The sequence below is a fragment of the Lissotriton vulgaris genome, chromosome 5 (assembly GCF_964263255.1).
Source record: "Lissotriton vulgaris chromosome 5, aLisVul1.2, whole genome shotgun sequence".
NCBI classification, from domain to species: Eukaryota; Metazoa; Chordata; class Amphibia; order Caudata; family Salamandridae; genus Lissotriton; species Lissotriton vulgaris.
This window is the reverse complement of record NC_141693.1, coordinates 1,718,565,665-1,718,590,955: the sequence shown is the minus strand read 5'-3', so window position 1 is coordinate 1,718,590,955 and position 25,291 is coordinate 1,718,565,665.

Below are 25,291 nucleotides of genomic sequence, written 5' to 3'. Positions count from 1 at the left end.
AGAAAACATAACACAGCCCACTACCAGTGACGAGATAAAAGAGACTATCCGCATATTACCAGGTAATTTCTATTAAGAATTTGCAGAATTAGTAGCCCCACACCTGCAACAGATGTTTAGCGAGGCATACACAAAACAGATACTTCCTCCCTCAACCAGCGAGGTGGTTATCATTGCATTTCTGAATCCAGATTAACCACCTGACCGATGTGATTGCTATAGGCCACTATCGCTAATAAACATAGGTGTTAAAATAATAGCAAAAATACTTGCCACGAGGAATACAGGGAGATGCTAGTCAGGCAATCACTGATTATTTCAGATTCAATGCCGGCCCTTGCCAGTCTCGTGTCATTCTATGAGAGGCGTTTAAGCCCACAATCTGGGGTTTGACATAAGCTTTCGTACAGGGAAGAAACCACGTCGCCTGGCTCAGGTACAAGACCTGGAAAACAGACAGGAAGAGGTCCAATCCCTTGTGGTGGGAGGCTCGGACCCCGCTGCCCGCCGGAACCTCCTGCATGTGCAACAGCTGCTCCACCCGGCTCATACAGACTGTGCCAAAGACGCCTGGCTGGCCACTCAGCATAGGATCTACCAATGGGGCGATAAGTCTAGCCAGAAGCTTCATAGGCTCTGTCAAGCTAGAGCAGCCCTGACACGGGTACATCTTCTGAGGTCCACTGAAGGAGTCGCATGCGACTCCCCTGAGGCGGTTGTACAGGCCTTTGCTGATTACTATGCGGCACTGTACGAGGAACAAAAGGTAATTACAGAACACCTTATCAATGCCTTTTTCGTAGATATCCCTCCCCGCCGCCTCTCGGACGAGCAACGCGCTGCCCTGGAAGAACCCATTTCCTTAGATGAGTTGCAGTCTGCGCTATCCACCACTCACCCAGGAAGTGCGCCGGGCCCGATTGGGTTCCCATGTGACTTCCTGCGGCCTCATATGGAGACTCTGGGCCCTCATTTGCTCAAGGTGATACACGATGCCTCGGAGCAGTATATTCTCCCTCTAGATTGGAGACACGCGGAGGTCGGATTATTTCTTAAACCGGGCCGCCCACTGGACGATCCAGGTTCATACTGCCCAATCTCATTACTAAATTTCGAGCCCAAACTACTGGAGAAGGTTCTGGCACGTCCATTCAGGATCTGGTGCATCCAGACCAGTCTGGCTTCATCCCACAGCGGTCCACCAGGCACAATATCAGGCAAGATCAAAATGCTGTGGCGGAGGCCCATCGTCTGAGGCGCCCAGCAGCAGTTCTGCTGGCTGACATAGATAAGGCATTCGATTCATTGAGGTGGACGTACCTCTTTAAGCTCTTGGAGGCAGTTAATCAAGGTCTCCTTCAGGGCTTGTGTGAAGTTACAATATACTGCCCTCACTGCATCGGTCCGTGTGACTGTCCATTGCTCGGCTCCCTTTCCGATCCGCAGGGGCACTAGGCAGGGATGCCCACTCTCCCCGCATTTGTTCGCGCTGGCCATTGAGCCTTTGGTCGCATGAGTCCGCCTGGATGCTGTCCTACAGGGTCTGGACTGGTCCCCGGAGTGCTCGGATAGGATTGCGCTTTATGCCGACAACGCCTTGTTTTTTTAGGTTCCGACTGCAAAAAAGCTGCGCAAGCAGCTTTTGCGCAGGAGAAATCTAATGATTACAGTATGTTGCTCGGGAATCCGCCCCCTCCTCCCATTGGCTAGCTCCATAAATGGAGGCTAGCCATTGGGAGAAGGCTCTGTCCGTCAATCTAGGACAAGATTCGGGGGCGTTCCCGAGAATTTTTGGCTTCTGGCGACGTCACCCTACGTCAGCCAAAAGCCCTCAGGAACGCCCCCGAATCTGTTCCGGCATTGACGGCACCCAGAAGAAGTCCAGGTGAGTGCTTGCTTTTATTTTTTGGCCGTTCCCACCCCCTCTCAGTGTCTCCGGCCCCGTTCCCGCCCCCCTCCCGCTGCCTCTCACGCTCTCCATGTCTCCGGCCCCGTTCCCGCCCCCCTCCCGCTCTCCGTGTCTCCGGCCCATTAGTATACGATGTGCTCAAAGAATCGAAGACTTTCACATAGCTTAAAAATGTGCTTGCCAGTGCTTTCTGCAATTGAGCTTTTTACAGCAACATTACAGAGCAGGCAATATTTTAAGGGGTAGGCCATATTTCTGTAAAGGGCAGTACAGTTAGAAAGTGTTGTCCTTCTTCACTGTTCTTGCTTATAGAACTCCAGCAACAAGTACCAAGACGCCCAAGTGACGTCATGGTTCTAAGGTCCCGCTGTTGAGCAGACGGAACCAACCTGTTTCTTAAAAGTGACAGGAGGAACGCAGCACGTTTACACATTTGCTGGCAGCGTCGAGGTGTTGAGATGGTTCAGCTGAAGTCTGTGCGTACCAGTCAGGACTATGAAGCGGACTGCAGTGGTATGACCGAGGTGAGCTCTATAGCAGCACAATTACCAACAGATTGGCGGGGAGCGCGATGTTATGCGCTTGCACTCCCCAACGATCAGGGGAATGCACTTGCGCGGGCATTCTGTTTATTTGTATAAGTAACATTGTATAGTGTCACAGGGCTCCCGACTATATTGCCCACCTCCAGAGGCCGCGGCGCAGTGTGAGTAGCTGGCCGTCGGTACACATTTACTGTCTGTCCTTGTCCTTGGTTTTGAAAAGAAGAGAACTTCCGCTTTGCCAGCTAGCGTCGGTTTCTGCTGAGCTGGGAGCCTTCTGAATTATTGGGACCACCCTGTAGCCCCATCTGAGGCCAAGAGCTTCCATCTGCCCCAGACTCACCCTAACCCCCGCTGATCTTAGATCTACTCTACTTTTGTTACACTTCACTTCTAGATGTAAAGATGACACCGGTAGTACTGCCGTGAACGTCAAGTGTATACAGTTCATTGCACATGATTCTGCTGCAGACCTTGTGCTTCTAACAGACGCAGTTTCCCCAATCTCGTAGAAGGAAACACTCTAAAGTATGCATGTACGCCGTTCTCTTATAAAAAGTGAGGAAATAGATATTTACATTCCACCATAAGAGTTAGAGGTGCAGCATTTCATACTGGACGCATGGGTGCCTGTGCTAGTCCGAAAATAAAAGAACAGTCCGTTCCTAGAACAGACCTAAGGAGGTGCAAACCCACTCAGGAAGTTTCTCTTCTTCCATTATCTACATTTTCTCTAGTTTCCCCGTGCAGTTTTTGTCCTTCTATAATCTTGAATCCACTTCCCTGAAATGTCTGTGGCTGCTACCTCTTCCACCTCAACCTACTATACTTCCCTTCCCTGCTTCCGATCTCTTGCTCGTTCTCCCGCCTCTCCACTGCTGTCTCTATACCCCAACATTTATTTTGTGAGGTCTTGGTCTCTTCTGTCTTATTCTTCTGGATATCGTATCTCTCTCTTACCTTCTACCCCCCTGTCTCTGGACCCTACCCGCTCCTACAAAAGGTGTTTTTATCTTCGTTGAGTTTCCCAGCTCTTTCACCTTTTCCCCCTGAAGACTCTCTGTACCCCACTCTCTCTTCCGTGTAGTGTCTCTTCTTTGTCGGGTATCCCACATCTCACTGAGTCTAACGCCTCACCCCCCAGTAGACTGTCTCTATACCCAACCCTCTCCTGTTGAAAGTATTTCTTTACGGTCTCAGTCTGCCAGCAGTCAACAGCCTCTCATACTTTCTCACCTGCACACTGTCTCAGTTACACGTTCTCTCCCGTCTCACACTCTGTCTTTCTTTTATTGTTTCTCACTCTTTCTCCCTGCCTTTTGTCCGTCTCCATAACCTCTAATTATCTTCCCTGAAGTGTCTTTTCTCTCCAGTCTAAGCCTGCCAAGAACCACAAACATGCGTCTCTCGCTCTTGCACAGTGCCGGACTGGTCTGTCCTTTGCTGCTGCTCCACACTTTCTCTCTCTGAAGCATTTGTTGTCCCTGTCTCAGCCTCTCATGTTTTGCTTTTCTGCCTGTGGTGTCTTTCTTCCCTGCATTCGATCACTGTCTCTGAATACACCAACTTCCCTCTCTCGCCTGACTTGCCCACTCAATCCTGCTTCTAAAATTGAGCTCTATGACATGGCACCAGGGCTGGCCGCATCATAGCATTTGGTTTTTAAAAACTGTACTTTTAGGCATAGTTATTTCCCATTGGGATTCATGCTTGATTTCAAAGTAGTAAACTAGAGACCTGGCAGGCAAAATTACTTTTTATTTACCTCAAAATCAAATATTTCTTGACAGTTTTTTTCTGGATTGTCAGATGTTGCCTCTTTTTCATCAAACAAACATTAGCTCATTGTTTTGGCATTCCTGACATCCAGTTGCTCGAGCTATCTTTGTTTCACTCCAGACTGGTTTGTGACCACATTGTTTAGCTAACTATTCAATCCCTGGTGGCACAGCACCTAAGATAATATGCTGTGTGGCTAGACACTTCTAAGGTTCCAAAAGCGAGACCTATTGGCTATGTCAATGCTTGTTCTACTTCCAAGTGCACACCTTTATATGAGACTTCTTCAACAATGCAAGGAAGATCAGCGGAACCAACACAATGACCGCTAGGAAGACAAGCTGATCCTCGCTGTTCAAGCCAAAGACTTACTCAAGTGGGGTCTCAGAAAAAGTATCTGTTAAAAGGGACTAATTCCCACCAGAACCTTCCTTCTGAGACAATAGTGACAGATTCACTTCTGATAGATGTGGTAGCCCAGCTACAAGACTTATTACAGGGATTGAGGTCGAAGAGACTGCAACTCTCATATAAATGTGGTAGAGTTTAGAGCTGTAACTATAGCTTTGAAAGGTTTTCATCCTTCCATTCCTACAAACAGATTGTTGATCCAAACAGCCAACACATCCACAGTGTATTATCTATTCAAACATGGTGCTACCAGATCCCTAATTATGTTTCTGGATTCTCAAGCAATACGGCATTCGCTTCTTATAAGACTGCCAGGCACTATACTTGAATGACAATGCCATTTATTTATTTATTTTCAAACCAAACACATAAATAAAAATGTTGTCATTTACAATGCCAATAGCTCAAACTTTTCAAAAGGCGAAACCATTGCATTGTAAATGCTTGTTATATCGGATCCCTGGGTATCCGGGCCCCGGGTGTTACAGATTCTATGGATTTTCGGGGAGACCTCCGGACTCTACGCTAACCCGTCCAAGTCCATTCCGTTCCCTATCTGCGGGGATCAGCGGTCACAGGCTTGGGCCTTGTAATTGATCGTTGCGGAGGCGGGATTCTGGTAACTCGGGTGTTTATTACGCAGTGCCCAACTGAAGCCTGGGCACCCAATGTCGTTCCATTGCTTACCGCAGTTCGGGGTGAGACGACGGTGAGGTCTCAACTTACCCTCTCGCTGTATTGGCAGATCAGCCATTTTCAAAATGGTGTCTTTTCCTCGCCTGCTCTATCGGCTGCAAAATTACCCCTTTCCAATCCCCCCCATCGTGATTTCGTCAAATAAATGCATTATTGAATAGGTTTCTCTCGGGGGAGGTGCGGTTCGGGTGGCGATTGCAACATGTGTTCAATCTACATACTGTGGTGGGATAGCGGCGGCCGACGTTCGAGCATACTATTGGGCATCGCATTTCCTCGTGATAAACGAACGGTGGTATCACTGGCAGGCCCAGCTTATGCAGTGGAACGACTTATCATGGCTGAAACCCCGCTGTTTCACTTCTTGTATAGTTAACCGTCTCCGGTGGAACTTCCCCCAGCATATAGGACTGTCATTCAGATCTGGAGGAGAGTGGTCTGACAAATGGGATGGTGGGGCAAGCTGACCTCTGCAACACCTCTTTGGCAGGGCTCACAACTACGGCCGGACTCAACATTGGTGGGGTTCCTTAGGTGGGAAAACATGTTGGGTGACATAATGCACGGGTCCACTCAAGTCCTTTCAGAGGCTACAGGAGGATTTCGATCTCCATAAAACACAGTTCCACAGATACCTGCAGCTCAGACACGCAGTGTCTCGTTTAATAAGGGGCCTCACGACTCTTCCAGAGTTCAACCCGCTGGAAGGCCGTTTACTTATGGGGGATCTTGTTGCCCACAAAAGTTGACAAACTTATCAAACACTCACTACACACTCCACAACCACTATACACCAGACTCGGGCGGCATGGGAGACGGATGAGCCCACTCTGAAAAGACGATGACTAGGCTGAGGCATTGGTTAGCCCCCGTTACTCCGCTGTCTCCACCTGATACCGACTGATTCAGTTTAAGTATCTTCACAGGATATACTACACACGTCTATATCTCTGTAGGATGGGGACTATTGGGTCCCCCATGTACCTCCGCTGCGATTCGGAAGAAGGGTCGTTTCTCCATACTGTGTGGAGTTGTGTGGCACTGCAACACTTCTGGTCGGGCATACGGTCCTGTTTGGGGCAGGTGTTGGCATGACACATTCCTGCAGACCCTAGACTGATTCTCCTACACAGCACTGAGGACATAGGGGGGGAACAAATATAAAAGACATTTATTGTTCTTAGGTCTCACACTAGCTAAGCGCGACATTGCACAGCATTGGAAGGCAACATCCCCTCCTAGTATAAGTACCTGGAAAAAAGCAATGGATAGGTGTCTGTCGGCCGAAGTTGCAGTATCTCAGGCACAAGGATGTCCGCAAAAACACAAGAAGATTTGGGCTGGCTAAGCCACATACCGAGGCATTGACTTGTCTCTCTTGGGGCCTCAGGTATCCAGAGACCCAACGATAGGCTGGTAGTGAGCAACACACCGGTTTAGAGTAATGGTGTTGTGCAAGGGTAGAAGAGCAAGTTTGCATTATGTTCATATAATGACGTATATAAGGTGTATGGTGCGTGGCTGGGGGGAGGGTGGCTTGGGTCTGATGTTCTGCAGACCTTAAAGTGGGATGTTATATGGTGCCTTGCAATTTTACAAAATGTCTATCACATGTTTGATGCTTGCCAAGCTTCGCCCATTTGTCACTTTGGAAAATCAATACAATTTGTTGTAAAAAAAAAATACTTGCCACACGCCTCCAACCGCTCCTTACAAGGTAAATGGAACACCGTCGTAGACACACAACTAAGCGCAGCTGTGTAGAACTTCTGCTGTGCATAGACAGGGCAGTTCACGTCACATGGTAACCTACGCATAATACACTTCAAATTCCTGCAACAAATGTACTATTCACTTGCCAGATTTTTTAAAGAAGGGCATAAATAAGATGATAGATGTACACGGTGAGGAGCTGGGGAGGCAGAGTTTCTAAATTTGGCCTAGGGGGGTGCCCGGATCTATCAATATTGTGAATACGTAACACATGTACTCACAGAAGTAGTGATGGAAACTGCACCATGCATCCCTCAGACAGGTCTCTTGGGTTAAGTTAAACCACTGCAACCTACCAATCTAAAACTAGTGGTGGTGACCCTATTGCTGGATAAACGGAGGGTTGCAATACACGTGGGAAAAAAGCTGGTCCCAAAACCCAAACAGTGGCTGCGTTCTGCATTCTGGTGTAAAAATATTGGTTTTTGTCAATTCCAGGACTGTCAGTTGCATCCTGACTGTCTAAGAAGGATCATGCGAATTTGAGGGGTGATCACTTTAATGACAAAAGAGACGAGTTAAGAAAATTGTTGAGAAAAGGGAGAACATTTTTGTGGGAGGATGAACAACAGAGATGTTTTGTTATGATAAAAGATGAGATTTCTAGTGCTGGTATTTTGATCTCGTTTGATACAAGATTCAAGTTTGTTCTCACTATGGAGGCAAGTGCAACAGGTGTTTGGGATGGTGTTTTCCTAAATTCACCTAAATTGAGAAACTGTAGCATTTGCTACGCGCTCACTCACTCAATCTGATAAGTTATTCTGTTATTGAATAGGAAGCATTACCTGAAGCATTTAGTACTTTTGCACATATTTGTGGGGCTTGTCATTCATAATGTGAACAGACCTCCAGCCATTGATTAAAATCTTACTGCATGGTGAAGGTGGAAAGGGTGTGAAGGATTAACCAGGCTAGCTGCCAGGCTACAAGACTAATTATAAATCTTGGAATTCATTCAAGGATGGAGGAATACACTAGCTGATCGTTTATCACAGTTGTCCTTGGATTGGAAGTTGGTTGATGGACCTGCTGTGAGAACATGCGAGAATGAAGGCATTGTAGTGTTTGTACAGGACACAGTGAAGTGCGGTTTTGGAGCTTTCATAAGTCAGGAGTGGGAATATGAAATTAATTCTGATCTTGTCTTGAAAGAAGTTGTGAAAACGATTCGCACTGGAGCAGCAAGGGAAAATGTGACCTCATTATCAGCAAGACCATTTGTTCAGATTTTGGATAAGGTCAGAATGTGATTTTGAGGGGAGATCACTTTGTACTCTGTTGGATTGAGACATAATTTCTTTAATCTAGCCCATGATGGTCATCTGGGGCAATCCCTAACTAAACAAGCATTTGCAAAACAAAAAGTCTTGCATTCATGCAAGTTTGAGCTATTGGCATTGTAAATGATAATGCCTTTTATTTATGTTTTGGGTTTTAAAATATAAATCAAAGGCATTGGTTTTTACAATACTAATAGCTTAAACTCTCACAAATGCGAGACCTACTGCATTGCAATAAAGGGCCGTCTCGACCGCTTGTTAGATTGTAAATAGCAGAGGAAGAGACCGGCCTGCGACGTCTTTAAAGAAGTGATAAATAGTGCAGTGAAGAAGATGTGCAAGTGTTGTAAATTACACAGACAGAAAGTGTGAAGCGAGCTATAAACATTAACAAAGCGATCCAACACCTTTCGGTCTGTGATTACACTGTCGCGACTCAGGAGGAAAAGCGGGAGGGGGGTAATTCCTGCCCTCTACGTGATTTGAGTGTGCAGTGTGGCATTGCGTAATGTCATTGCAATCTTTGGCCTAATAAAGTAGGACCCTGGCTTCACCTCCTGGTGCAGGGCGGACTGTGCTTTATGACAGTCATGTAGGGAGAGAGGGATGGTGTCAGCTGCAGCTCCGGCCTCGCACAGTGCCCCTGCTATTACCAGTGAGCGAAAGGCACGGAGGTGGTGGTATTGGTGGTGGTATTAGTGGTGGTGTGGGTGGTATTAGTGGTGGTATTGGTATTGGTTGTGGCACTGGTGGTGGTACTGGTATTGGTGGTGGTGGTGATATTGGTGGTGTTGGTATTGGTGTTGGTATTGGTGGTGGTAGTGGTATTGGTGTTTTTTGTTGTTAATGAAACAGGCTTTTGAAAACAACCCGTCAGGTGGCTTTAGTACAGATGACATGTAACACAGATGTGCTGTTGTCAGCTTCAGCCCGTTAGCACAGGATTGCGTGCTACCTGGAATTCACAGGACTTAATTCACTAATCATTTTTAAATCCATTTGACTAGGGAGGGGGGTTGAAACAGCCACGAGATAATGGCAAGTTAAAGTGATTGAAAACAGGTACCCGTGTTACGAGGCAGCCGTGCTGCTTAAAAAAACACAAGCGCTTTCAGCTGAAGCAGCGCATGTCCTGCCTGCAGCAAGAGAAACTCAATAAAGTGCTTACAGACTAAATAACAGGTCCCGTGTAACAACTGAACTGAAAGGGCCAGTCTCCATGGAAGGATACAAATGAAGACAAGGCTGTACTGAGGAGGGACTAACAAGCCTATTAACGAATCCGAAGGCAGCATTTACGAAAGACAATGACACAAGGCAATGAAAAATATGGGATTAGAGTGGGTGCGGCTTCTCTCCTATACTCTACTGTAGCAGTCTCACAGAGCGAGTAGTGAATGCGCGCTGCCGCTAGGCTCGACCTAAAAAAAAGGCTAAAAAGGGAGTTTTGGTGGTCTGGATTAGATTATCAAGTCGATTCATGGGTTGAACGGTGGCCCGTTTGGAAAGAAAGTGAAAAAAAGTTGAAAGCAGGTTGCATATACAAAGAAGGTCATATTGAGGATCCAGGGTCATCATGGCATACTGTTCGTTTTGATTTCATTGGTCCCTTATCTAGCTTAATAGATGACATGCTGTTTGCTTTAATGATGGTTGATGTCGATTCTAAATGGTAGACTGTGAAGTTCTTGAATGAAATAACAACTAGAACTACCATTTGTGCTTTAGAAGCGATTTTTGCTGAAGGAGTGCCTACCGTTCTCTTTACGATTATGGCACTCAACTCACTTTAAGTGAAATGTCCAATTTTCTAAGATGTTGTGGGACCAAGCTTAATCGTATATCTGTTTACAATCCCCAGGGAAATGATATTGCCGAACGAGCAAATAGATTGGTTATAGGGACCATACACATTGCATTAGTTAATCAGTGTGATGTTAAAAAGATGGTGTGTTACATGAGGGCTTATCGGACCATTGTTCAAAAATGCAAGCACGTTTACCAGGCACTAAATTGGTCCCTGCGTGGTTGAAAGATTGGGTTCTTCAGATGGCAAGGTTACAGATTCGATGGAAGAAAGAAGGGGAAGTAAGTTCAGTGTGGGTGACTGGGTGATGATAAAATTAGGGGATAGAAGGGTGGGCACAGGCGCACAGCGGAAGGTTGATGGAGAAGTTGAAGAAGATTTGATGAGCGGATTAAGGTAGGTTGAAGGTGCTCTAACAGGCGACGCAACTGTCCAGGTGCGTTGAACTACTATCTAGAGGTGAGTGCGCTACGTGGGTACGTGGGCGCATCCCTGTATACTAGGCACACTTGTTAAAGTTCAGGTAAACTGACTCAAATGAAGGTTCAATTGAAAATAGTTCAAATAAATGAGTTCAATGGTAAAGTTTCATCATTAGTTGTATTTGGTGGTTTCGCAAAAATGCACAATAAAGCGTTACATCACGCTGTATTCAATATGATTCAACGATAGTTCAACAAATGCTCCAATGCATTTCGGACTGGAGTAGTCCTTTATCAAGGAGCGCTGCGGGAGGATACAAAAAATGCAACTTAGATCAACGGTAACTGGTGCGATAACATGAAGTAATGCTAAATGGCATGTAGTCATGCGGGTGGAGGGTGGTGGGGGTTTTAACGTGCACTACGGAGAATGTGGGGAGGCAGGGTTGGGTAGTGAGGATCCGGGGTGTGATGGAAGATTAATCACGGAAAAAATAGTGAGAGCCGGTGGCAGAAAATAGTGTGATCAAAACGGAAGCTTTAGCAAAGGTGTAAAGAGAAAAAAGCTGATCTTACGCTTCGAACATCGATGTTGTGCTCACGTCGGTGCTGCAAAGAAAAACGGTGAACAGCCATAAGGTGTAACGAACGGAAAAGCGTTCGTGTGGAAAGTAAAGCGCATGCAATTAAAGTACTTACTGAGAGTAGTTCAAACAGTGAACCAGGTGTCACGAACTTCGCGGAGTTACTGCGGAGTTCCAGGAGAGTAAGCAGAGAATAGAGATAGATAAAGGACCCAAGGTGAATGAAAAAATGGAGGCGGCCATCTTGTAGTGGGGTGAAGTGATCGCAAAGTGTTTGTGCAACTTAGGTGATATGCAGAACGAGGGTACATAGCATCAAACAAAGTTATTACAAATAACAACTTAATTCGGTTCGATCATTAAGCCCAAAAGGCTTCAAGGATTGGAGTCTGTAAATCCATGAGGTCTCCCTTTGTAGGAGAGTTTTGTTGTTGTCTTTTCCTTCTGTATGGGTAACCATTTCAAGTACAAGGTACTTAAGTTGAGCCACGCTGTGATGAGCTTCATTGAAATGTGTTGCCACGTTTGATTTAGTGTTTTTTGTTCGGATGTTCGATTTATGTTCATTCAAACGGGTTTTTATTTTTCTACTGGTTTTTCCCACGTAGATCTTCCCACATGGACATTTGAGTAAGTAGATCAGATTAGCTGAATCACATGTAGCATCTACTTGGAGCTTGATCACGAAACCTCTCATAGGGTGGTTGATCGTATTGCCACTGATGACGTTGTTACAATTGTTACAGTGATGGCACGGACATGTGCCCGTGTGTACTCTTGAGGTGGCGGTTGGTTTGGACAATATTTCTCTGATATTCATGGGTCTGCTGTAAGCAAAAATGGGGGGTTCTTTAAAAAGATCTTCAAAGTCTGGTTCTGATGATAAGATTCGCCAGTGTTTTAGTATAATCTTTTTGTGGGTTTTGCTCGAGGTGGAGTATCTGGAAACCAGTGCCATTCTTTGGTTTGGATCTTTTTGTTTGCTTTTCAAAGCTTCAGTTCGAGAGATGGTGTTTGCTCTTTCTGTTGCTTCTTTGATGATAGCTTGGGGGTACCCCCTGTTGGAGAATCGCTTGGCCATGGATTGTATTTGAGAGTTTCTTATGTCGTTGTTGGATACTACACCCCGGATCCTCACTACCCAACCCTGCCTCCCCACATTCTCCGTAGTGCACGTTAAAACCCCCACCACCCTCCACCCGCATGACTACATGCCATTTAGCATTACTTCATGTTATCGCACCAGTTACCGTTGATCTAAGTTGCATTTTTTGTATCCTCCCGCAGCGCTCCTTGATAAAGGACTACTCCAGTCCGAAATGCATTGGAGCATTTGTTGAACTATCGTTGAATCATATTGAATACAGCGTGATGTAACGCTTTATTGTGCATTTTTGCGAAACCACCAAATACAACTAATGATGAAACTTTACCATTGAACTCATTTATTTGAACTATTTTCGATTGAACCTTCATTTGAGTCAGTTTACCTGAACTTTAACAAGTGTGCCTAGTATACAGGGATGCGCCCACGTACCCACGTAGCGCACTCACCTCTAGATAGTAGTTCAACGCACCTGGACAGTTGCGTCGCCTGTTAGAGCACCTTAAACCTACCTTAATCCGCTCATCAAATCTTCTTCAACTTCTCCATCAACCTTCCGCTGTGCGCCTGTGCCCACCCTTCTAACCCAATATACGTTACTCCACTGTCCATTAGGCTGGCAGCACGCCTCTTCAACTTCATTTAAAAATGCAATACGACGAGATCTCCAAATCCACTGAAGCTCACGCTGAAACTTTAGCTTTTGACCATGATGCAATGGAAAGGATCTATGCACTGATCAACGAGGAAGTAACTCAAACATCATCTAGCAAAACGAAGGAACAATGTGTCAAACAACTTCTTTACCTTCTCAAACGCCGTGTTAACCAGAAACTTCACGCGAGCACGCTCATTAAATACCACAAGGCGCTCCGCATTCCCCGCGGCCTCCGGATTGCCCTCAAGCCCTCTTTATGTAAGAACTCTAAAGCCTTTTTAGAAAGATGGTATGCCATATTAAACAAGTGCAGTCTGGACCTGATACTATTAATTATTGAAGAACTGTCTGGAATTCTTCAAGAACTCACCCTAGAAATAACTACCACTGAAAGTGAACTAAAAGCTCTCTTAACCTCGGAAGAATTGAGTACGACCTTGGAAGAAATCAACAAACAAATTGACCGTCACACCAGTGAGATCAATGAACGGAAGTTGCGCAAATTTCGGCGTGACACTCTAGACTATAAACTTGGGGAAGTGTACACCTGGGCGGAGGTCTACGCCCAGCGCCGCAGGAATAAGCCATACACCCAAAATACCGACACTTCATCCTCAGACAGCGATACTACCAACCGCCGCCCAAGACGTCCACCAACTGAACGCACAACCTCCACAGACCGGTCTGACCAAGCATCAATTCCATCCACTTCCCACACTGACACAACCACCAACGTGCCTTTTTTAGATTCACGCCCAGACAGAACCGACGACCCAGACGGGGCAAAAGGACAAACAAAAGACAACGAAAAAACCCAACAACCACCTCAGACCAAACCAAAAACGAAGAGGAATCGCTAGTCATCAACATTTCTGACACCAACCTCACTACGCAGGAAACCAAAATCCTTCAGAAGGGCATGTCATTCATCCCCACCAGCAACACCAATTTACTTGAGGTCAGCACCTTTAAACTTACCAGGAAGTTGCGACTGAAGCATTTCTTTGAGAAAGTCCTAGAACCTCCTGTGGAAACTAAACCTGACCTGTTACTTGGATTACGTCCGTCCAGCAACTACATGCCCCCAAGCAGTCACAAAAGTATCGATACCTTCGAAACTTTAGTACGCCAAGACATTGCCAAGATCAACTTCAAGAAAAAATCACGTAGGAATATCACCAACAAAGACCAAGACACATTGAAAAACATTGCTAACAACAAAGCAATTAAATGTCTTAAAGCTGATAAGGGAGGCGCCCTAGTCATTCTCAACACTGACCTCTACAACCGGAGGGCCAGAGAACACGTCTTTGATACCAATACTTACATGCCACTTGAAGGGAACCCCACCAACGAATACAGATCGATCTTACCCAACATCCTTGATAAAGCTACAGAAAACGACATCATTGACGATCGCACTAAACGTTACCTTATAGTGGACCATCCAAGAAGTCCCACCATCACAATGCTCCCCAAGATTCATAAAGACCTAATGAATCCACCTTTCCGCCCCATAGTTTCTACGAGAGGATCTATCCACGAACCGATCGGTAAATTTATCGATCGCTACTTACAGCCTTCAGTCATTAATCTTGAGAGCTACATCAGAGACACTACTGACTTCATCAACAAGCTGAACTCTATACAAATCGACAAGGATGAACAAATACTATTGTGCACTGCCGATGTGAAAAGCTTGTACACCTCGATTCCCCACGACGGTGGAATTGAAGCGATTGAATTGGCATTACTGAAAACTAATTTGACTGACCCCATGAAAAGTTTCATTTTGGAACTCATGATTTTCACTTTATACCATAGCTATTTCTCCTTTGAAGAACGTTGGTACCTACAATTGTCTGGGATGGCAATGGGCAATTGCGCCGCGCCGACGTATGCCAATATATACATGGGCAACTTCGAATTCAACCACATCTTGACAAACGCCAACTGGAAAGACAACCTGAAACTATACGCACGATATATCGAGGATTTATTTTTCATCTGGAAAGACTCACGCGATCACCTAGAAACAGCATTAACCACCTTGAACTCCAGAGACGACCGCATTGAATTTACATGGAACATTTCTGACAAAGCCCTGACGTTCTTGGACGTACTCGTGAAAGTTACCCCTGAGGGCATTGAAACTGACCTCTATCGAAAACCGACAGACCGCAACAACACATTACTGTATAGCAGCTTTCATCAAGATTCTCTAAAGAGACACCTGCCTTTCAGCCAAATGCTGAGAGTTACTCGTATAGTATCCAACAACGACATAAGAAACTCTCAAATACAATCCATGGCCAAGCGATTCTCCAACAGGGGGTACCCCCAAGCTATCATCAAAGAAGCAACAGAAAGAGCAAACACCATCTCTCGAACTGAAGCTTTGAAAAGCAAACAAAAAGATCCAAACCAAAGAATGGCACTGGTTTCCAGATACTCCACCTCGAGCAAAACCTACAAAAAGATTATACTAAAACACTGGCGAATCTTATCATCAGAACCAGACTTTGAAGATCTTTTTAAAGAACCCCCCATTTTTGCTTACAGCAGACCCATGAATATCAGAGAAATATTGTCCAAACCAACCGCCACCTCAAGAGTACACACGGGCACACGTCCGTGCCATCACTGTAACAATTGTAACAACGTCATCAGTGGCAATACGATCAACCACCCTATGAGAGGTTTCGTGATCAATCTCCAAGTAGATGCTACATGTGATTCAGCTAATCTGATCTACTTACTCAAATGTCCATGTGGGAAGATCTACGTGGGAAAAACCAGTAGAAAAATAAAAACCCGTTTGAATGAACATAAATCGAACATCCGAACAAAAAACACTAAATCAAACGTGGCAACACATTTCAATGAAGCTCATCACAGCGTGGCTCAACTTAAGTACCTTGTACTTGAAATGGTTACCCATACAGAAGGAAAAGACAACAACAAAACTCTCCTACAAAGGGAGACCTCATGGATTTACAGACTCCAATCCTTGAAGCCTTTTGGGCTTAATGATCGAACCGAATTAAGTTGTTATTTGTAATAACTTTGTTTGATGCTATGTACCCTCGTTCTGCATATCACCTAAGTTGCACAAACACTTTGCGATCACTTCACCCCACTACAAGATGGCCGCCTCCATTTTTTCATTCACCTTGGTTCCTTTATCTATCTCTATTCTCTGCTTACTCTCCTGGAACTCCGCAGTAACTCCGCGAAGTTCGTGACACCCGGTTCACTGTTTGAACTACTCTCAGTAAGTACTTTAATTGCATGCGCTTTACTTTCCACACGAACGCTTTTCCGTTCGTTACACCTTATGGCTGTTCACCGTTTTTCTTTGCAGCACCGACGTGAGCACAACATCGATGTTCGAAGCGTAAGATCAGCTTTTTTCTCTTTACACCTTTGCTAAAGCTTCCGTTTTGATCACACTATTTTCTGCCACCGGCTCTCACTATTTTTTCCGTGATTAATCTTCCATCACACCCCGGATCCTCACTACCCAACCCTGCCTCCCCACATTCTCCGTAGTGCACGTTAAAACCCCCACCACCCTCCACCCGCATGACTACATGCCATTTAGCATTACTTCATGTTATCGCACCAGTTACCGTTGATCTAAGTTGCATTTTTTGTATCCTCCCGCAGCGCTCCTTGATAAAGAACTACTCCAGTCCGAAATGCATTGGAGCATTTGTTGAACTATCGTTGAATCATATTGAATACAGCGTGATGTAACGCTTTATTGTGCATTTTTGCGAAACCACCAAATACAACTAATGATGAAACTTTACCATTGAACTCATTTATTTGAACTATTTTCGATTGAACCTTCATTTGAGTCAGTTTACCTGAACATTAACAAGTGTGCCTAGTATACAGGGATGCGCCCACGTACCCACGTAGCGCACTCATCTCTAAAATTAGGGGATATACATTGTGGTCTGTCCAAATTCAATGGCCCAGTTAGAACTAAAAGTGTTATTAGATTATTTGTGGTAATGGAAAATAGAGAAAGGTGGAATTCACTGAATGTTGCTTTGTATCAGAAAGGTGGAACATGCGAGAGAGAAAATAAAGGATGCTCTGGAATGTTGTTGATGGACGATGAAGAGTTATGCAGAGCAAAAAAATATTGCCTCAATACCAACAGTTAGAAGTGGTTTGGAGGAAAGGGCCAGTGTCAGAGAAAGGAGAGTTTGCTGATCTCCATCTTATCTTTTTAGTTTTTCAAGCAAGTAAAATATATGGTATCTTTGGTTTGGAAATTGGTAATATCTATTGTATTGTACGAAGGGAAGGGGATGTGTTATGATGTCATTTGTTATCATTCTGGTAAAAGAAAATTGTTCGATGAATAGAAACCTGCCATTAGACAACAGCTGCCCTATTTTATGCAGTTCTGGTTTTATAAGTGTTCTTATTTGTCCCAGTTAGGCCAGGTAGGAAACTATGCCATTTTTACATGTAATGTATAAAAAGGTGAGCAACCCAATATACCCTTGCGGGCTCGGGCAGAGTTTATAATAGAAAATGGCCAGCAAGGGGTTTTGTTTGTTCTGTAAATTTTCAGCACTGTTAGGACTTGTTTAAGAACAATCAAAGTACCTAAACCTGAAATTAATCAGTGGCTGTTCTATTTAATTCAAAAGAAAGAAGTTCCTAGAAAAAGGAACACAAGATGTTACCACACTAACATCATATGTACAATGAATGATTAATAAAACATGAAACCAGGATTTTTGTTTGTCTGAAAATTATTATTTAAGTTCAAGGCAAAAGTAATATATTTCTGTACAAAAAAGTGAACATTCACATAGGGTAGGGTACATACATAGATATAATATGGATATGGAATGTGGAGAAGAGTCTAGCCGGTGGCAGTGGCTGACTCTATCCGCTCACGCTGTGTGTTTCTTGTCATGCACTGCGAGCGCTGATTCAAATAGCGTTTTTAAAAGTTGGCGATTGTTGCTAATTTTATATGTTAGTGTATTACTGTGTAAAATTTTAAATTGCGCCTCACCTGTAGGTTGAAATTACTCTGCTTGGGGATTTCACTTTTAAACTCCCGCCCCGGTCCGCCGCGTCCATCTTGGGCGTTTGTTGTGGAGGAGGAGCCCAGCACTTCCGGGCTCAGGGCTGCAAGCTCAGCGCTCTAGTCACGCTGTACTCCAATACTGTATAAATTCCCTACCTCAGCACACTCGCGTGGTGGAGAAGAGTCTAGCCGGTGGCAGTGGCTGACTCTATCCGCTCACGCTGTGTGTTTCTTGTCATGCACTGCGAGCGCTGATTCAAATAGCGTTTTTAAAATTTGGCGATTGTTGCTAATTTTATATGTTAGTGTATTACTGTGTAAAATTTTAAATTGCGCCTCACCTGTAGGTTGAAATTACTCTGCTTGGGGATTTCACTTTTAAACTCCCGCCCCGGTCCGCCGCGTCCATCTTGGGCGTTTGTTGTGGAGGAGGAGCCCAGCACTTCCGGGCTCAGGGCTGCAAGCTCAGCGCTCTAGTCACGCTGTACTCCAATACTGTATAAATTCCCTACCTCAGCACACTCGCGTGGTGGAGAAGAGTCTAGCCGGTGGCAGTGGCTGACTCTATCCGCTCACGCTGTGTGTTTCTTGTCATGCACTGCGAGCGCTGATTCAAATAGCGTTTTTAAAATTTGGCGATTGTTGCTAATTTTATATGTTAGTGTATTACTGTGTAAAATTTTAAATTGCGCCTCACCTGTAGGTTGAAATTACTCTGCTTGGGGATTTCACTTTTAAACTCCCGCCCCGGTCCGCCGCGTCCATCTTGGGCGTTTGTTGCGGAGGGTGGAGGAGGAGCCCAGCACTTCCGGGCTCAGGGCTGCAAGCTCAGCGCTCTAGTCACGCTGTACTCCAATACTGTATAAATTCCCTACCTCAGCACACTCGCGTGGTGGAGAAGAGTCTAGCCGGTGGCAGTGGCTGACTCTATCCGCTCACGCGGTGTGTTTCTTGTCATGCACTGCGAGCGCTGATTCAAATAGCGTTTTTAAAATTTGGCGATTGTTGCTAATTTTATATGTTAGTGTATTACTGTGTAAAATTTTAAATTGCGCCTCACCTGTAGGTTGAAATTACTCTGCTTGGGGATTTCACTATTAAACCACCTCCCCGGTCCGCCGCCGTCCATCTTGGGCGTTTGTTGCGGAGGGTGGAGGAGGAGCCCAGCACTTCCGGGCTCAGGGCTGCAAGTTCAGCGCTCTAGTCGCCCCTACTTCGCCTATAAAATGTGCGTAGGTCCGCGTCCGCACAGCGGACGCGTGCAGCGGGCGCGCCGAAGTCGAGCCAAAGTCCACCCGTCTGCGCCCGTCCGCGACAGGACGGGGCGCGGGGCTACGAATTTTGGTCTCGTGTCATCTCCCAGGCTAAGGTATGACAGACAGGAATTGCTAGATCTCTGTCCCAAGGTTTCCCTACCCTGTAAACATTCCATGGAGGCGCTATCGCTGCATGGCTGCCCTCTGTGCTCTTTCAAGCTTGATAGTCTGCCTGTTAGAGTACGCTCTGATAGGCAGATTAAGGCGGGATTGTTAAACTGCCGCTCTCTCAGCAAACATAGTATTCACATTCACCACTTACTGGAGGATGAAGAATTTGATATGTTTTTCACAGAGACGTGGCTAGGAGAATTCTCCGACCCTGACATCATAGAGGCTATGCCTCCTGGCTACTCCCTTTCCAGACTGGATAGGAAGAAAGGCAGGGGAGGAGGTATTGCAATTGCTACTAAGACTCCTATACAATGCTCCCTATCGGCCCTGACTATCGATCACTGTGAAGCAGGCTCTTTCACCATCATCACAGGACCCCAAACCTCTCTCTCTGGCATTCTCGTGTACAGACCCCCAGGTAGGATGTATGATTTTACTACTAGCCTGATAGAAGCCACTGCACACCAAGTGATTAGGAAAAGCAGATTCCTGGTACTTGGTGATATGAATGTTCACTTTGATGACCCTCTTGATATGGAAGCAAAAGACATTAGGTCAGAACACCACTCTCTACAGCTCGACCTTATCAATTATGATTCCACTCACAGACTTGGTCACCTCTTAGACCCTATCTTTGGAAACAACTCTGGAGTACATTCTACTTCCCCTATTCCGGTCCCCTGGTCCGATCATTCCATCATTCCTTTTTTCATTCAGCTATCTGAGGCTGATACTAAAAAGGATTCTGAGCACCGTTACCGGCGTCGGAAGTGGAAACTTTTCTCTCAGGACACTTTTAACGAGTTACTCGAATTAGGAGGTCCTTTAGGAGGCACAGACTGTGAAACAGCTTACAGTCACCTGCAGAACCGTATTTTAAGGGCCCTTGACAAAACTGCTCCTATTCAGAGTGGGAAAAATGCTAAAAACGCTAGAAAAACTACTCAGTGGTACACTTCTGAACTTCAGACGATTAAATCTGCTTGTAAAAAATTAGAGAGCGAATGGCGTGCTAACTTCTGCCCTATTATTAAAACACAATACAAAAAAATGCAAAAGGAGTATTATAAAAAAATACGTACCTCCAAAGCCGTGCACTACAAAACCCGTATTGATGATGCAGAAAACTCTTCTAGGGAGCTCTTTAAAATCTTTAAGGAGATTTCTGTACTCTCAAATGACAATATGTCCTGTAACGACTCTGTGGAAACCTGCAATAAAATTGCAAAATACTTCGCGGGGAAAATCACTGACATTTATTCCAACTTTTCTGGTAACTTGACCTCTAGCCATGATTTTAAGGAAAGCATTGAGGCTAGTCTTACAGAGCCCTGCTTGCACTGTTTTTCGGTTCCCCCATCTGAAATACTGGTAAAAGTCTGTAAAAGTGTCAAATCAGGCTCCCCCCGTGACCCGGCCCCCCCGAAAGTACTTACTGCTAGCTTAGAGGTACTGGAACCCTTTTTTAGACACATAATTCAATTATCCTTTTCTTCAGCCTCCCTCCCGGGAGATTGGAAGAAAGCAATAGTGCTGCCAATAAAAAAGAAACCCAATGTTAGCCAAGACATATTGGAAAAATTACGACCCATTTCTCTCCTTCCTTACCTTGCGAAAGTGACTGAAAAATTAGCCAACATCCAACTCATGGATCACTTAGAATCTAATAAATCCCTGCACAGCTCCCAATCTGGTTTCCGGAAGAACTATTCAACGGAGACAGCCCTCCTGAGAGCGACCGAAACTCTGCGGGCCGGAGCTGATGAAGGTCACACAATGGCACTTATTATGCTGGACCTCAGCGCTGCGTTTGACACTGTGGCACACTCCATCTTGCTACAGTGTCTGAGCAAAGCTGGGGTCACCAAGGCGGCATTAGGTTGGATAAAAGCCTTCCTTACTGACCGCAGTTTCCAGGTTCAGAGAAGCACGTTTCTCTCTAACAGCATAGCCTTAGAACAGGGGGTGCCTCAGGGCTCTGCCCTGAGCCCCACCCTGTTCAACATTTATATGGCCCCGCTGGCAGATGTGGTCCAATCGTACGGCATAAAATTAGTATCTTATGCCGACGATACTCAACTGCTCATCTCCCTATCACAGGCACCCACTTTAGCAGCTGCCAATTTTAAAACCTGCATGCAGGAGCTTGCAGGCTAGATAAACCAACACTGCCTGAAGCTCAATGGTTCAAAAACTGAGGTCCTAGTGATAGGGGGTAATGATGCTAGTTGGACTCAGGAATGGTGGCCTCCCTGTCTGGGTCCCCTACCTATCCCTTGCAAGGAGGCTAAGAACCTGGGGGTCTGGGTTGATCCCAAACTCTCCTTTGAGAGCCACATTAATAAAGTAGTAGGGAAATGTTTTGGGGTATTGAAGACCCTAAATCGTACTCTGGACCTTCTTCCTTTAGAGGCCAGACGCACCATGACCCAAGCATTAGTCACCTCCCGTATTGACTACGGTAATGTGCTATTATTGGGGACAACAGAAAAGAATATTAGAAGGCTGCAGGTTCTTCAAAACACGGCAGCACGGCTAGTTCTCAAACTCCCCAAAAGAGCTGCATCTAAACCTACTTTGGCTGCTCTTCGTTGGCTCCCTATAAAAAAGAGGATCCTATTTAAAGCGCTTCTAATCTGCTACAGGATAACCTCGCTGAAAGCCCCTGAATACCTGAAGGATCTTGCTATCCCTTATGAGCCCAATAGAGCACTTCGCTCTATGAGCATGGGTCTTCTTAAAGTTCCTCGTATAAAGAAGGCCAGAATGGGAGGTCGCTCCTTTCGCGTGTTGGTAGCCAACCACTGGAACTCCCTCCCTACGAACATTAGATTAGCGGAGTCTGAAACAACTTTTAGGAAACTTTTAAAAACCCATCTGTTTACCCTTTAGCTGTTCACTCCATCTTGCTGCTCTCTCCACAGCGCGGGGACACGCCGGGATGGCGTCACCAGGCGCTTTACAAGCTTCTTTATTATTATTATTATATTCAAGGTGTTGGTTGCTTTTCCTTTGACATATCCAAAAATTGAGTCCAGACTGCTGGGTCACAGTAATTAATTGATTTCAACTAAAAATCAGAAGAAAATCAAAAGATGACATGAGACAAAATATGCAGAATTGGACTAAACAAGTCGACGTTTCGGTCTTTTTTGGAATTTTCTTAAGACCATCATCAGGACAACATAGTGGTAAATACAATTGATGACCCTCTGTAAAGAAAACAACAATGTATTATAATATGTACAATTACATTCGAGTACCTGGTTTAACAACTCTTTGCATAGAGTTACTATTTGTGATACAAGTCTACACATATTTACATTTTTAATGTTCGCATCTCAAATATCAGAATTATTTAAAACAGTTGGTGTGGCGACTGGGGCAATTTAAATTAGGAAAAACAATAAGTCAACAGGATCTATGGTGTTTCCTGATTGCTGATCAACTAGTGGTATTTTAAATTAGCAAAAACAATAAGTCAACAGGATCTATGGTATTTCCCGATTGCTGATCAACTAGTGGTAGCTTACACTCACTTTTTGGATCAAAAGCACGTCAGTTTGAAATTCTTGACGGCACCAGCACCTTCAATTATGGCGTAGAAATCGGGCAAAGAAATAAATCAATTGTGCGTAGGATACACTGTAAGAAATGAAAGTGGTTTGTGACTATCATCCCACTGCAATGCGAGGCGTGAATATTGGCGTACTTTTAAGATCAGCGCGGGTTACAAGAATTTACCTCGTAATGAATACAGTGATGTAGTAGACAGATTCTGGCGGTTAATCCAATTTGAGTCGCTTTTCAAATCGCTCGAAAATGTCTGAATGAAAAAGAAATGCACGGGTATTTTAATGAGGGGGTATTATTGAATGACTTTGATTTTAGGCTAATGCGTTTTGTCAGTTATGTCACAAAAACTATGTTAAACGAAACATTTTGCAGTTGTCAAACAGTTAAAAACAAAGCGTGTTCGCTTTGAAGAAAGGCATTTGATATGACTAATAATGTCATAATGGTTGGTTGCATCGGTGTCAAGCACATTGCAACGGTGGTGTTGAAAACTAGTTTTGGCCAAGTAAATTAAGCAAACACCAGAGGTTGCGTTATGGGCAATGGGTTTAGAACCAAGTATTTCAACAAAAGGCAGGTATTGTAGCCGAAGGAGGAGGCAGTGCAGTGACAGCAGAGTATTTAAACGGAAGTTTATAGGCGAAGTAAGTTACAAACAGGAGGGTACCGAGTTGACAAGCGTTCGCGGTAGTCGTGCGTCAAATTTACTTACTTGAAGTCTTTGGCCACGGAACGTCAAATGAGTCCGATCGAGGTTTGCAACAGTGTTACAATTTCACTGTGTTTATATACCACTAATAGGCAGACAACGAGTCGCGTAATCTCGCAATGCTACGTGGTGATATTATGGACCTTGGGGTTTTACTGCAATTAAGGCGGCCATATTAGCGTATGCATTTCGTATTGGAAAACACTAGCAATTACCATGTTATCATTTATTAAAGGATTGGATCATGGTATTCATATATTCTTTAAGAACGATGAGTCCAAAGTAATGTATATTAATTAGGTCGGGCAAATTAACTTAAAACAATGGTCATATTTGCACAGAAATGTAAGACGTGCGATTTACATTACTGATTGTGTATTGCCACAACCAAATAAGACGGCTTGGCACAATGATTTTGTTTGAAAGTATATAGCAATCGTGTGATTTAGCGTTCTTTGTGTAAGAGAAATGATTTTGTTAAACAGGATGATTATCACGAAAGGTGAATCACTCTTGTAAAGAAAAATATTTTTGTCAAACAAAACGGGTTCACACACAGTTGTTTTCAAAACATGTAAAAATACAGTGTAACAAGTGGCTGTCAGTCCTGTCACCAATAAGGTGCTCACAGTCTAGCCATTTATAATCCTTCATATCAGAAAATACAATTCATCCAGTACAGTATACATATTGTTAGTTGAAGAGTGGAAAGCATATATTAATGCATACAACTGGAATTGGGTTGCATTGGTACCAAAAAAGAGTAGGCAGATTAAGTCAGGCAAGCAAGGGTATGCCATTCAGTGCATGAGTTTAATCCATTTTTTACACTCTTAGCTATCTCAATCCAGCGGTTTTCCTTGATGATCAGACTTTTGTCGCAGTTTTTTTGTCTGATAGATGGTTTGACAACATCAATTACCCACCAGATCATTTCTTTTTCTGAATGTTTAACAGAGGAATAATGTTCTACTAGGGGGGCATTTTCCACTTTGCAGCGAATCCGTGACTGATGTTGAAGAATTCGCTGCTTAATCATTTGGGTGGTTTTCCCTATGTATAGTTTGCCACATGGGCATTGTATACAGTAGATTACATTGGTGGTTCGACAGTTGGAAAAGTGTCTGATGGTGAATTTGCGTGCATTGATCTCAAAAGTTTTGATGTTTTTGGTTGTTTTGCAGGCCATCTATAGTGGCTGAGGATTGGGGATAGCTGTTTCATATTGTCAACTGTGTTGACATCCTGTCTTTCGTAGGCATGTACCAAATGATCTCTTAGGTTCGGCCCACGTTTGAATGAGAACATCGGTTTTTCTCTGAATTCAGGTAATTCCTGCAGGAGAGACCAGTTTTTTGTAACAATCTTTTTTAGTTGTTGGCTGTATGTTCCAAATGTAGTCACGCAAACTAATGGTGCCTGGTTATTTTTGATCTTGGTTTGCAGCAAAGCTTCTCGATCGTTATACCATGCACGTTTCAGCTGATAAGGGGGGAGGTTTAGTACTATGGGATCGTGAAGCTTACAGGCAAGAAATGTTAGACC